The sequence below is a fragment of the Delphinapterus leucas genome, chromosome 1 (genome assembly GCF_059928025.1).
Source record: "Delphinapterus leucas isolate spDelLeu-1000000601 "Yukka" chromosome 1, BTC_Dleu_Yukka2, whole genome shotgun sequence".
NCBI classification, from domain to species: Eukaryota; Metazoa; Chordata; class Mammalia; order Artiodactyla; family Monodontidae; genus Delphinapterus; species Delphinapterus leucas.
In genome coordinates, this window is record NC_143129.1 from 182,347,641 (window position 1) to 182,360,161 (window position 12,521).

At 56.9% G+C, this 12,521-nt stretch overlaps 1 protein-coding gene across 12 annotated transcripts in view; it reads left to right on the forward strand.

Moving 5' to 3' along the window:
- Positions 1–12,521, forward strand: part of CASZ1 (castor zinc finger 1) — a 149,961-nt gene that overhangs the window by 31,639 nt on the left and 105,801 nt on the right. For 6 of the 12 annotated variants that reach the window (XM_089901420.1, XM_089901390.1, XM_089901424.1 and 3 more), the window contains exon 2: positions 1,524–2,107. The gene's annotated coding sequence lies outside the window, so the exon portion shown is untranslated. The remainder of the gene's footprint in view (positions 1–1,523; positions 2,108–12,521) is intronic. The other 6 variants (XM_089901397.1, XM_089901395.1, XM_089901430.1 and 3 more) reach the window with 2 other exon arrangements.

Below are 12,521 nucleotides of genomic sequence, written 5' to 3' on the forward strand. Positions count from 1 at the left end.
TTAAAGAAAAAAATATTCCCAAACTGGAAAACAAAGGAAATCCACTTCCCCCAAATCACACGAAACTCACATTAGGGGCCTGGCGGGAATCCATGGAAACCAGGAAACCCGCTGTTAACCCTGTGTGGTGCTAAGGGGTGGGGTGGGACCTGGGCTGCTCCAAGCCTGGGACCACTGTCGCAGGCCCTCCCTGATGCTTCTCCCAGGGAGCTGGTCTCGGTGGCACTGCCCAGAGCGGAGGTAGGGTGGAGCTGATGCTGGAAGCTCTGGCCTTCGAAGCACCAGCTCCCCCTTCCACTCATGGCCCAACCTTGGGAGGCAAGAGAGGAGGGGTTCATGCACTCCAGGGAGGCCCCAGGGGATCCAGGGGCTGGGCCAAGTGGGAGAACCTGCCAGGCAGCTGCCCACACCGTGCCACACTGTGGAATCAGGGCCGAGCCCACTCACAGGCTTTGGGAATACACAGGCCAGGCGCTGTGGGTACTGCAGGAAAGAACTTTTCAGCCGCCACCTTCCCTCATGCCAGCCTTGTACGCAGGGTGGGTGTGAGAGCAGACGGACAGTGCCCTCGGGGTTCCTGCAACCCACTCTCACATCCGTGAGGCTGGGACTCCAGGCCTGGGAGGTTGTGTGCCGAGTTAGGTGGCGGTGTGTCTGTGTTTGCACGCACGTGGGCTAATTTTTCTAAAAAGGCTAAAAATATTTACAGGTTTGAAGTTGAAACGCAAACAGGAAAAGCCCTTTAAAAAGTGAGTGTAGTGGATATTCAAAACAGGAATCACCATGGAAACACCACAATATTTGCTTAAATTGACACAAAGGTTGCCGGTAGCAGGGCACCAACTTTCTTTGGCCACATTTTTTTGGCTCAACACCTATCACAATGGAATCTCACCCTCTTTTCTTTTTTATGAGATGTAAGGGCACAGCACCAGAGTGGGGAGGGGGAAGGAAAGAGAAGTAGCCAAAATCACCATCCTGGTAGCTGCAGGGACACCTGTTGATTCCATTTTTAGAGACTTCCCATAAGGCCATCAGGGGGTCATGGGAGCAGCTGGGAGCTGGTGGAGGGAAAGTCTGGAGGGAGCAGGAGGTTGGGGAGGCCAAGGGTTAGTTTGGTTGTGTGGGTCTGATCTGGTTTCCAGTGTCAGCTTGATTCATTGTCAGGCTGACCTTTCACCTCAGGTGCCAAATCTAGGCTGTGATGGCTCTGTTGTTACCTGGGGTGGCACCTGATTGGCCTATTTTTGTTTCTACCTGTTTGATTCTTTTATTAGGTGCGACGACTGCATAGCAGTTGGCTAATAATTGTGCAAAGGGTGCATCTGTTGTAGGGTCAGGCGTGGCACGTACCACGGCAATGCCATCCGCAGATTGGTAGACAAGGTCCAAGAATCTCTTACCTCGCTGGCCTGTTGCCGGGCAAGGTGTCCGAACCTTACCCTCCATTGTCCTTCTCTCTGAGTAGCTTTGTGGGTGTCAGTTGTAGCCTAATAATCTGTTTTCCTTTCTCCTTTTGGTAGGTAAACAGACCTCGCTGAGTGAAGGCAAAGACCCTCTCCAGCCCACCTGCCTTTCCCGCTGTTACGGCGTCGACCCGTCCTGTAGAAGGGGGTCCTCCAACTCTTGTGGCGTGTGTTGGAATGGACTTCGGACCCTGGCTTCTTGGGATGCAAAGGTAGCTGCTCCCCACTCCCAAGATGCCACTGGGAAACGTGGGTGGGAGCTGTGATTGACCAGGTCAGGGCTTCCTTCTTAGGGGAGGGACTGCGTAGGCCTTTCTCAGCGGTGGTAGCTTAGCCACCCCAAGTGAAAGTGAGAATTTGCAAGTTCGAGAAAAAAGCCGGGGCCTAGGAACAGGATATCTGCATTTTGGCCCTGGCTCTGCTGTCGATTCACTGCTTTTTCCCCTCTGGACCTCTGTTTCCCCACCTGTAAAATAAAGAGGTTGGAATAACTGACCCTGAAGAATCCTCCCAGCATTACCATTGTATGACATTGAACGGTGCCAGCAGCGTGCAGGTTCTCTGGGTGAGGCCTGTGCTCTGGCAGACACTGCTCCTGGAGCTACGTGTCAGGTCATTTCTGAACATCACCTCTGGGAACGGTAAGTCCAGCCTGTCTGTGTGTCCAGCAACTCCTGCTCTGCTGTGAGCTCATGCATGACTTGTTGGGGCTCTCCTGGTGGCCCACCAGCCCAGGCAGGACCCTCCTTAGAGAAGAGGCCACAGGTATCTTTTGACCCCGGCTCAGAAGTAGCCCTTGCTTAAGGCAAGTACTTACGCTTGGGGTGGGTAGTCTATAGGGCTTGTACTGTCAGATATTTACCTGTAGGTGTCAAACTTGGCAGTTCTTGGGGTGGAGGGTTGACACACAGCAGGTAACTTACCATGTATTGATCATTAGTCAGTATTCTCTTAAGATCCAGAGGGAACCAGCCCAGTGGGTTGGGCGTTGGTAAAGTTGACAGCGTCTTAGGGTGGGGGCTGAGGCTGAGGGCCGAGAGCGTGGCTGGGAGGGCAGGGCTGGGGGCTGCTTCTCTTGCGTGTGCCAGGCTGGAGTCCGCAGCCCCGGCTCACCCACCTGTGCTCTCCCTCCCGTGCTCTCCCTCCATGGGCACCAAGGGCAGACGTGTCCTGCCCCTCCCTCCAGTGGCCAAGTGCTGCAACTCTGGACTTTGAACTTGCAGGGAGGAAGCACTTGCAGAGATGTGTGCCTTGGTGCCCACTGGGGTTTGAGTGGTCCCCAGAGCTGCAGGCCTGGTCGTTTTGGGCCATGCCACCTCGGGAACTAGCAGAAGCCCTGGATAAGGCCTAGAGATATGCAAATCAGATGTAAATGTGGCGTTTGGTTGTTGTGGTGGAGCAACCACGTGTCTGAGACTCTTCTTCCTGGTGTCCAGAATGCGATCGCCCTTCAGGAATTGGTCCATCCACATTTGAGATGCACGGCTGTTGTCCCCTGATGGCGACGGGGCCATGGAGGCTGTTGGCTGTGCAGCCCTCTGGCCGGGTCAGCACCGGCACCTGTACTTCTCTGCTCCCTCCTGGGCTCTTCTTGCTCCACCCTACTTCCTTGATGATCACGGGTCTTGGGATGGCAAGCCCACGCGTCTTTGAGCCTCTGGATGGTCTCCCCAGCTCCCTGTACCCCGTGCGCGAGCAGGTTGCCAGAGTGCCTGTGGAGCCCCTTTCCAGGGGGCAGTGTTTGCCGGTTCTGTCCTCAGCGGCAGGCTTTTTGTTTTCTTCATTCCCTCGGCAAAACATGCCCATTAGTTTTTCCCTTTCTGAACTTTCCACTCACGGTTGACTCCCAGGGGCCATGCCAGCTGGGATTTGCACCCGGCATGGGGTATGGGCTCCACGAGTCCTCTGGGACTCCTGCATCCTGGCACCGGCCATCTTGGGCTTGATAATGAAGCTTGGGAACTCAGAGGGCTCCAAGTGGGAATGTCATGGCCGAGCCCCTTCTCACTCACCCGGCCCTTTGGTCACAGGCTAGGATCCTGTGTGGCAGGGGTGACCCGTGGTCTCAGAGGTGGCCTGCCTCACCACACCAGAGTGTGGGCTTGGGGCAAGTCTGTGCTCAGGCCTGGTCTGCAGGCCTGATCCTGTCTGACTCAGATTCTCCCCACTTCTGGCTATGCCACAGAAGATCTGGTTATGTTTATTCAGCAGTTATGGAGGGCCTGGTGTCTTCCGATCACTAGGGACAGGGTGATAAGACGACCGGCTCTCATGGAGTTCTGGTTGGGTAAGCAGACAACAAACCAACCCACAGAAAACAACAAGGAAATCATTAGTGCGGAATGGAAATGGGTGAGGTGGTGGGAAGTGACTGGGCAGTCAGAGGAGGCTCCTTTGAGGAGGCGACAGTTAGCTGAGATGGAAGGATAGGAAGTGGATAGCCATCCGAAGAGCGGTGGAATATTTCAGCAGGGGAGAACTAGTCTGGAGGAGCTGAGGCCGAGAGCTCAGGGAGCTCAGGGGACAGAGAGAGGCCCCAGTGCTGGGAGGTGGATGGGGTGGGGCTGGGGTATGTAGGACATGATGTGCCAGGGGAAGTTGGGACTTTATTCTTTGGGTGACAGGTAGCTGCTGGAGGGTTTCAAGCAGGGAGGTGAAGTGATCTGATTTTGTTTTAAGAAGATGGCTGGGGCTGCCGTGGTGAGAACGGATTGGCGGCGGCACGGGCAGAAATGAGGAGGCAGCCGCCTGAGTGAGAGTCTGAATTCAGCCACTGGGTTAAATTCTGGGATGGGGCTTTTGGTGATTTTAGGAACCAAGTGGAACCTTTCTCTTCGCCCTGGGAATGTCCCACAGACAGGTTTTTGTGGTTGTTGTTCCTTTCCTCCATTTGACATCAGTAAAAGTGGCTGAGACAGAAGGGGGAAATGGGGAGAAGGGGGCAGGGTCCATGTGTGTTTAAAGGGAGAGTAAAGTGGTCTTGCTGATGGATTGAATGGGGGAAGAAGAGACAAGACCCCAGGGTGACTCTTGCATTCCAGGCCCCCGATGCCTGGCCCTGCGTCTCCTCTCTCTCACCTGACAGTGCCAAGGGGAGAAGCACCACCCTGGGCGCTGTGCTAGATGCTAAGAAAGCTTGCTGGAGTGCATTAGGCGCCCCTGGGCCAGCACCATGTGGAGGGAAGGCCCAAGGTCTGCTTGCATCTAGCACCGATTTCAGAAGGGACTTTCCAGCTCACTGTCCTTTTGGCCCTAAGATGCTGCACTGAAGCCTGTTTTGTGTCTTTGCTCCACGGGTTCTGTGCTGGGTCTGAGGTTGGGCCTAGAAGCTCGTGTAGTTCCTCTCGCTGTGGCTTTCAATATGATCTCTGTGCCTGGATGCACAGAACCTCAGTTGATCAGCTTTAAGAGCTGAAAAATGGGTTTGTCTAAGACCCCCTCACTTCCAGACGGCCAGCATAGTCTCCAGCCCCAGCTCATGGGCAGGGATCCTGGCCGTCTTTCCACATGGAAAGTCTTTCCGCAGTTCACAGTGTGAATTGCCGTAGGTACCTCATCAGACTTGACTTGACCTAGGCCACTGTCCCTTTTTCCAGGGTTCCTGAGCGGAGGCTCCGCTCTCCTGGGTCCCGGTATCATCTACTTGGGCCAGGACAAGGCAGGCAGTCACAGCAGCGATGCTGTGACAGCCAAGCCATCCCCGACCCCCCGGGCGGGCGCTGCGTAGCCCAGACAGCAACCAGAGCCTGGCTGGAGTCAGTGTGAAGCTGTCCCGGCCGGCTGTGGAGGCCCCAGTGAGGACTTGCCCATGCTGGCAACATATTGGCAGCGATATGGGCCAGCTCAGCCCTCCAGGAAAGCTCTGGAGGCCTGACCTCCAGGGGGAGTGACAGGAGGGAGCAGAAGGGCAGGCTGGCGATGACGTCGTGTGGGGGGTGATGGGGATGTCCCAGACGCGCAGCTGGTGCCTCTGGCTCTAAGGGGGTGTCAACCAGTCTTCCTGGGTGTGTCTGCCGGCATCAAAACACTGGGCTGAGCCCTGGGGGAGGGTGCGTCTGGGTGGGCAGGCGTGTGTGTCCGTGCATGCATGGGAGGCTCTTCTGCTTTCTGCCTCCATGGCCTGCACTAGATCCACGGCCTTCACTCCTAACTGGACTGGACAGTTCTAACTCCGTCCTCCAGGGCTTTGATCTGGTGTGGGGCTGGCCGCTCCAGAGCCTGCAGCTGGGGTGGAGGCGTGGAGGGGCGGGATCTGGAGAGGGAGGTGCTGGCTGAGGGGAGCGGGGGCCCCTGTCCTCCACCCCCCCCCGCCAGGTGACACCCTGAATCAGTGGACTCCAAGGTCGTAGCCACTTTGTACTGGGCAGAGACGTGATGGGGATATGGTGTGGGAAGAGTTACTGATCCTTCTGGCTTCTAGTCTGTGTGAGGATTCTGCCTGGTGTTGCCGACATCCCTGCCTTGGGCCTCCTTCCCCAGGTCTCCCTTGTGCCTCCCGCCTTCCTAGCAGCGTTGGAAGCCTCTGGGTTCCACCAGGCACAGACCCAAGGGGTGAGGGATTGGGCAAGGCTGGCAGCGCCTGCCCGCCTGGAGCTACCCAGGGTGATGCGCTCGCTCCAAAGGGGACAGCGGCCCATGGCTTTGGGAGGGTTAACATCTCGTGGACGAGGGGAGAAGCACTCTGCCCTGCCTCCGTCCTGTGACCTTGGAGCCTCCACAGGAAGAACACGCTGGCGTTGGAGAAGCGACGGCAAGTTTTGCACACGAGGGGAGTCCCAGTGGCTGGGAACGTGTCGTCTTCTCTTGCAGATCTTCAGGTTCCCCCGTTCTGTCTTCTCCCAGTTTCCCTGGCCTCTCTGATTCTAGAATCCACCCAGGTATAGTCCTGGTCCGGGAGAAAGTCCTTCAGCCCAGAGGATACCACACTGAGGCATGAGGCCGCCCCCCTGGGCCTCCCCACACCGTCAGCTGCTGGTTCTCTGTTAAATCAGCCTTGGGGATGGTCCCCACCTTCCGCTCACCACCCAGTTTAGTCTGGTTTCTTGGTGCTTCAGGAGCAGGAGTCTTTTCTGACCCTGAGCCGCCTTCTGGTAGCCTGCGCTTGGGACCCCTGCGGCCCTGGGCGGTTGAGGGGAGGGAAGGTGTAATTAATCACTAGTTTCTTCTCCAGAAATGCTAATGGGGAAAAGCAATTAAAAGTAACTTTTTTCCCTTAGTAATCTGTGTTGAGAGCTGGTAATGAAGTTTAGGGCCGTTGTGACTCAAATATTTCAGCTTCACCGACTCAAGTCAAAACAATCCAAGTCCAGGAGTTTGCCAGCAGCAGAGCTGGGGCCGGGCAGCAACTGGGAGCCCTGGTGTTCCCCCTTGTCACCGTCGTCCCACCCCGTGCTGTTTCCCGGGCAGAGAGAGTAGCAGTCCCAGCTGGTAGGGCAGGGTTGGGGTGGCGAGGAGATGGGTCCCCTAGGACATCCCTGGGAGGCCCAGAACGTGGAAATGCATCTAGGGGATGCTAGGACCAGGATACAAGTAACACTTGGTGTGCTGCAGAGCCAGGGAAGGGTGGGCTCGAATAGCATTGTGGGGGAAAGGTGGGTGTCTGGGGAGCCCACTGAGGTCGGCCAGGGCTCAGCCACATGGGATTCAGAGCCAGAAGAGGTGGTGGTCCAGATCCTGACCTCTAACCTCCAGGCATTCATTTTTTGTTTTCGTCTGTCAAGCATTACTGATGCTTGATGACACTACAAACCGGGTTGGAACTGCAGCAGTGAACCAACAAGGCAAGAATTCCTGTCCTTGTGGCATTAGCATTTTCGTGGAGGGAGGCAAATGATAAATGAGTTAAAGAAATAAAGTAGATGTTGGATGGGACATGTGTCGGGGAGAAAATTGAAGCACGTTTGGGGAATAGAATAGAATAGGGAGTGTGTGTGGCGGTGGATGGCTCGTCAGCTTAGGTGTGGCGTCTGGGGAGGGCGTCCCTGGGATGGTGACATTTGGGTAAGGACAGAAGGAAGTGAGGGAGCGAGCCACCCTAATTAATATCTGGGAGAAGAGGGTTCCTGTTGGGGAACAGCAAGTGTGAGCTCCCAGAGGCGAGAGCACCCCTGGCACGTTGGAGGACAGCAGGGAGGCTGGTGTGGCTGGAGTTGGGGAGATGTTGTGTGAGGTCAAGGGGGTCGGGCGGGGTGGCCCCCGGATCCTGCAGGCCTCGGAGCCATCGTGAGAACTCAGGCTTTTGCCCTGAGTGGAATAAGAAGCTTTTTGAAGAATTCTGAGTGACACGATCTGCTCAGGCACAAGCTCTTTATTAAAAAGCAAGACCCACTGCGGCTGGCTGCTGCTCTCAGGGGCCGCCTGCGCCCCTGTCCAGGTGCGTCTGCACGAACCCCCGAGCCCCCTCCGAGGTGCTCTCCTGAGAGGACGTGAGGAGCGCAGAGGGGCTGTCAGCAATCGCCCTGCCCCAGCCCTGCCGGCCGCCACAGCCCCACCTCGGGGAGCAGTTCAGAAACGGGGTCTTGTCGCTTTAAGCCGCCCCCGGCCCGGCTTCCCTGGCCTGCTTTATCTGAAGTCCAAGCGTGTGTTGTTCCAGGACCGATCTGCTTTAGCTAATTAATAATCTGACAGGAGCCACCCAGGGGATTAGCCGCTGAGCCGAGCTCCACCAAGCCCCAGCAAACGAGTCCGGTACTCCTTGGGGACATGGAGGTGACTTTGGGGGGTGCGGGGAGAGGGGACCCCCACAGGTGAGCCATGGTGTTGGGCAGTGCAGTAGTGACCAGTGAGGGGAGAGGGCGGGTGGGGGACAGTTCTGAACAGGGCCCCTTGAAAGGAGACTGCTGTCTCAAGACGGGGTGGGGGTCTCTGCCCCCTCGCTTCCAGTCCTGCTTGCCCACCAGAAACCGACCCCACCGGCCAGGTGCTACCTGCTGAGGAGTGGGAGAGCATTGCCAGATTTAGCGAATAAAAATACAGGATGCCCGGGGAAATCTGAGTTTCAGACAAACAGCAAATCATTTTCAGTGTAAAAGTATGTTCCATATTCCATGTTTTGGACATACTTACACTAAAAAAAGTATTCACTGTTTATCTGAAATTCAGAGTTTGCCAGTGGTCCTGCGTTTTCTCAGGCAACTCTGAGCACCTAGGGCCAGAGGCTGTGGGACTCCCTCCCTGGAACAGCCTGGAGCTCCCTCTGGAAGAGGCAGAGCCCTTGGGGGGCTGCTTGGGGGCTTGGCAAGCAGGGTGGGGCTGTGGCACAACGACCCCCTCACCACGGTACTGGGAGAGGAGGATGGTGCGAAGGTCAGCCACCTGCCAAAGTCTCCAACCTCTGTTTGGGCCCAGGTGGCCCTTGGCTGAGTGGAGTCCAAGTTCCCTCCAAAGGCACTGTGGTCTCTGGGCTGGGGAGCAAGTCCCAGGGCCACTTCCGCCCGGTGAGGCTGTCGTCTGGGATCAGTCTCCTGAGGTCGAGGCCTGAAGTTCCTGGGGTCATCTGGGTTAGGTGGTCATCCGCTAAAGGCATCTGCTCTGAGCCCAGGGAGAGGACGGAGGGATGGCTCCCTGTGTGGGAGGGGCCAGGCCAGGTCAGGCACGAGGTCAGGGACAACAGCCTGCTCTGCAGGGCCACCTCCATGTTGTGAGGCCTCGGGGCACTGACCAGAAATACCCGTCTGCCCACGTCTCTGAGCTACCTTCAAGGCTGCCAAGCAGCCCCCTTGCCAGCTTCTTAGGGAGGGTGTGCCATCCACTGGAACTAGGCTGCCTGGGATGTCATTCCAGGGGTGGGGAGGGGTCTTTATTGGAAAATGTGATGGCATCCTTACTGCTCCCTCTAATGACCTCTCTCACCCGGGCTCCATTCCCACGGGTCAGAGAAGTCAGGGCAGCGAGAGGGGCCTGCTGCCAGCTGGTGGTAGTCCAGTCTCCTGCAGCCAAGGGGCCTGATGCCCAGGTGGGCACTGCCCCTGAGGTGTGAGCTCTGGCTCCTGCTGTGTTCTCTGGGAGTTAACAGCATCCTGTGTAGGGAGGTCTCTTCTCCCCCAGCCCCGGGCTGCCCCCCTCCCAGCCTTTCCCGGCACAGCCAGCTGGGGAGTCTTGTGGTGGGAGCAGAAGGGGGCTAGGGGTGCCGAGCCAGCGGGAACCTCTTCCGCTTCCCGAGCTCTCAGCCTCTTCCCCAGCGTGCCCCGCGGTTTGGCCCTGTTTCGCAAGCCGTCTGCTGCCCATGCTGCCTCTGACCGACATCGTTAGCATGGGTATTTATATTTCATTAACGACATTAAGCCCAAATGGCATTAAAAGCAAAGCTGGTGATAAATAGCTTATTAATAAACAGGGAGTGCTCCGTGCTGCCTGGCCTCTCCCAGCCCTGCATTAACCCTTGCTGCCCCAGATAAAGATGCTTCACCCCAAAGATCATCCCCGTGAAGATGGGCCCGGAAGAGCCAGTCACCTGTCTGCGTTCTCCTGACAGCTCTGAGGTCAGTGCCTCTTGGATCCTGGGCGGGCCAGTCCTGGGTCACTCGGGCTCACGAAACCTGGCCAAACCCCTCACAGCTTCTGATCAACTCATCATTACCCTGTCCTCACTAGTTTCGATTCTGGGCATAAAAAATTCAGGGAATGTGACTTTCTGGGCTGTAAGCTCAGATCTTCCCCCATTACTTTGTAGTGCTGTCTGAAAGGAAGCTTATAGAATATTTCGAATCAAAAAGAGTGATGCTTATGAAAATAACAACAACAGTCATGATCTCAGTGAACGTGTCCTGAGCGTAACTGCAAGCAGGCCTTCTGCCCATCACACCACATACACCAGCTCCCGGCCACCCCGAGGGTCGTCCAGCTCAGGCTCATTTTTTACGTGGGAAAACCGACGCCCAGAAAAGTGAAGCAGGGTCACCAGCTAGAGCCCACGTCACACAGCTGCTGGCACCGGGGCACAGGCTGCCGAGCGATGCTGGGCTCCAGTCATTGTGCACTCTTCCCCGAAGCAGGACCTGTTGCAGAGGGCCATCCCGCCTCCTGGGCCTCGGACCTTTCAGGGCTTCCCAGCTGCGGCTCCAGCCTTGCTTGACTCCAACTCCTTGCCCTTGGGACCCCACTGCTCTGTTACTCTACACCCCTGCCTGGGCCCAGTGTGCCTGCACAGGCTGGCCGTCTAGAGGGCACAGCCATGCACCTTGCAGGCCACCACCCCTCCTAGGACCTAGAGGTGCCAACAGAAAGCCAGTGGTGTGTCCGTGGTGCTGTAGAGGCCCCAGTGGGCTTCTGCTTCTGGTTGGAGCAGCTTCTATGTGGTGCCCTCCTGTGGGGAGGGGGTACCGGCCAGGCCTTATTTGTTTGGGGTTTTAAGTTGGGGTCTCTTGGATGTAGAGCCATCTCTTAACATTTCCAAGAAATAGGGGCAGACTCAGCCCTGGGTCCCACCCGCACCGATCCCACCTCATCTCCCTAACTGAACTGACTGAAGGCAGGAGGAGAAACTGGAACCTGTCTGAACTTCGGCCCCACCTAGAACTCTCAGTCCTGCGAGCCTGAACCAGGGTTCTCACGTCCTCCCTGCCCATCTGGGGCTGTCTGGGCCCAGGCCTGGCAGAAGGGGAGAAGGGGCTCTCTCGGGGTTTTGCAGCACAGAAGGGAAAGATGGAGGGGAGCCTGAGGGGAAGATGCCGTGTGGTTCCAAGGGGAGGATGGCGGTAGAGGGCACGTCGCTGGGACCATCTGGTTGTGTCTGGTGAGCACCTGGGGAGGAGAGCTAATTAATTATCAGGACTCCTGCTCTCAACACATTCCCAAGCTGGGAAGGAAGTTGGTGAGCAGAAGCCACAGGGCTCCTCATCCAAGAGGAATTCCACTTATCCCAATGGTTGGAAGTCTGACCACCCCCCGCAGAGCAAAGCAAGCAGGAGGGGAGCGGGCAGGGAGGCCCTTCCTGACTGACACGATAACTGGGACTGCCTCGGAAGGTCGGGTTCACTCCTGCTTCTCCTCCTGGGAAGACCTTCCAGCTTGCTGTGGCCGTGCAGGCCTCGGACATCACAGCAGGGCATGGCAGGTGGCTGGGAATGGGGTCATGCTTGTCACCTACATTACACTTGGTGTACATTAAACCAGCGCCCAGAGAACCCAGTACAGAGCAACAGGGGAAAAGAGGTCAGCCAGGCCTGCCCCTGCCTAGATCTAGTGGTCAGACAGGAGAACTAGTTGGGAGAAATGTGTGATGGAGAGAGACAGACTTTGGAACCAGGCCGACCTGAGTTGCAGTCAGGCCCACCGTTCTGTAGATGTGTGGCCGTCACTTCACCACGCTTAGCCTCAGTGTCCTCCCCTGTAAAATGGGCACGGTAGTACCTTCTCTGCAGGAATGTCATCTCTAGAGTGCCTGTGACAGGGCCTGGGACCCTTAGATGCTGAATGAGGGATAGCTGCCCCCCTATTGCTGTTAGACCTACTCCTCATCTGTTGTGTTAAAGTTCTGTTTGAGAAAGGGGAGAAGAAATGGCTAAAGAATACAGTGTATAATACAGCAGGGCATGGCCTGCCACTCTGCCTGGAAGGCCAGTCCACTCAATGGGGATTCTGGAGCCTGTCCTCCTGTGCTCGGCTTAGGAGGGGCAGGAACAGAGGAGAGCCTGTGAAAGGGGAGCACAGTGTACCCCACTCTCAGCGAGTGCCCGTTCTAAAGGGGAGCCACATGTGGGCGTGACACTGGTTCCAGGCAGCTGTGGGGAGCAGGACAGGGGTGTTCAGCGTGGTTGCCCCTGCTGCCTCTGATGCCAGCTGTGGTGAGGCAGGGTCTCCCTCTCCCCCACTTGATTGTGCCCACTTGTAGTGCACTGGGCTTTGGTTGTGAGCCCACTTCACCATCCTGCCACCACGAGAAGGCAAGGATCGGGACGCCAGCATCTGCTCCCTCCTTCACGTGGGCTGGGATGTATTCTCCTGGGCTCCTTCGCAGACTCTGGGTGGAATGCCTCCCTTCTGACACTGGGACCTGGCCTTTGTTATAACATTAGTGGAGGCCACTGCTTCGGCCACATCTGGCACATGCTGGTC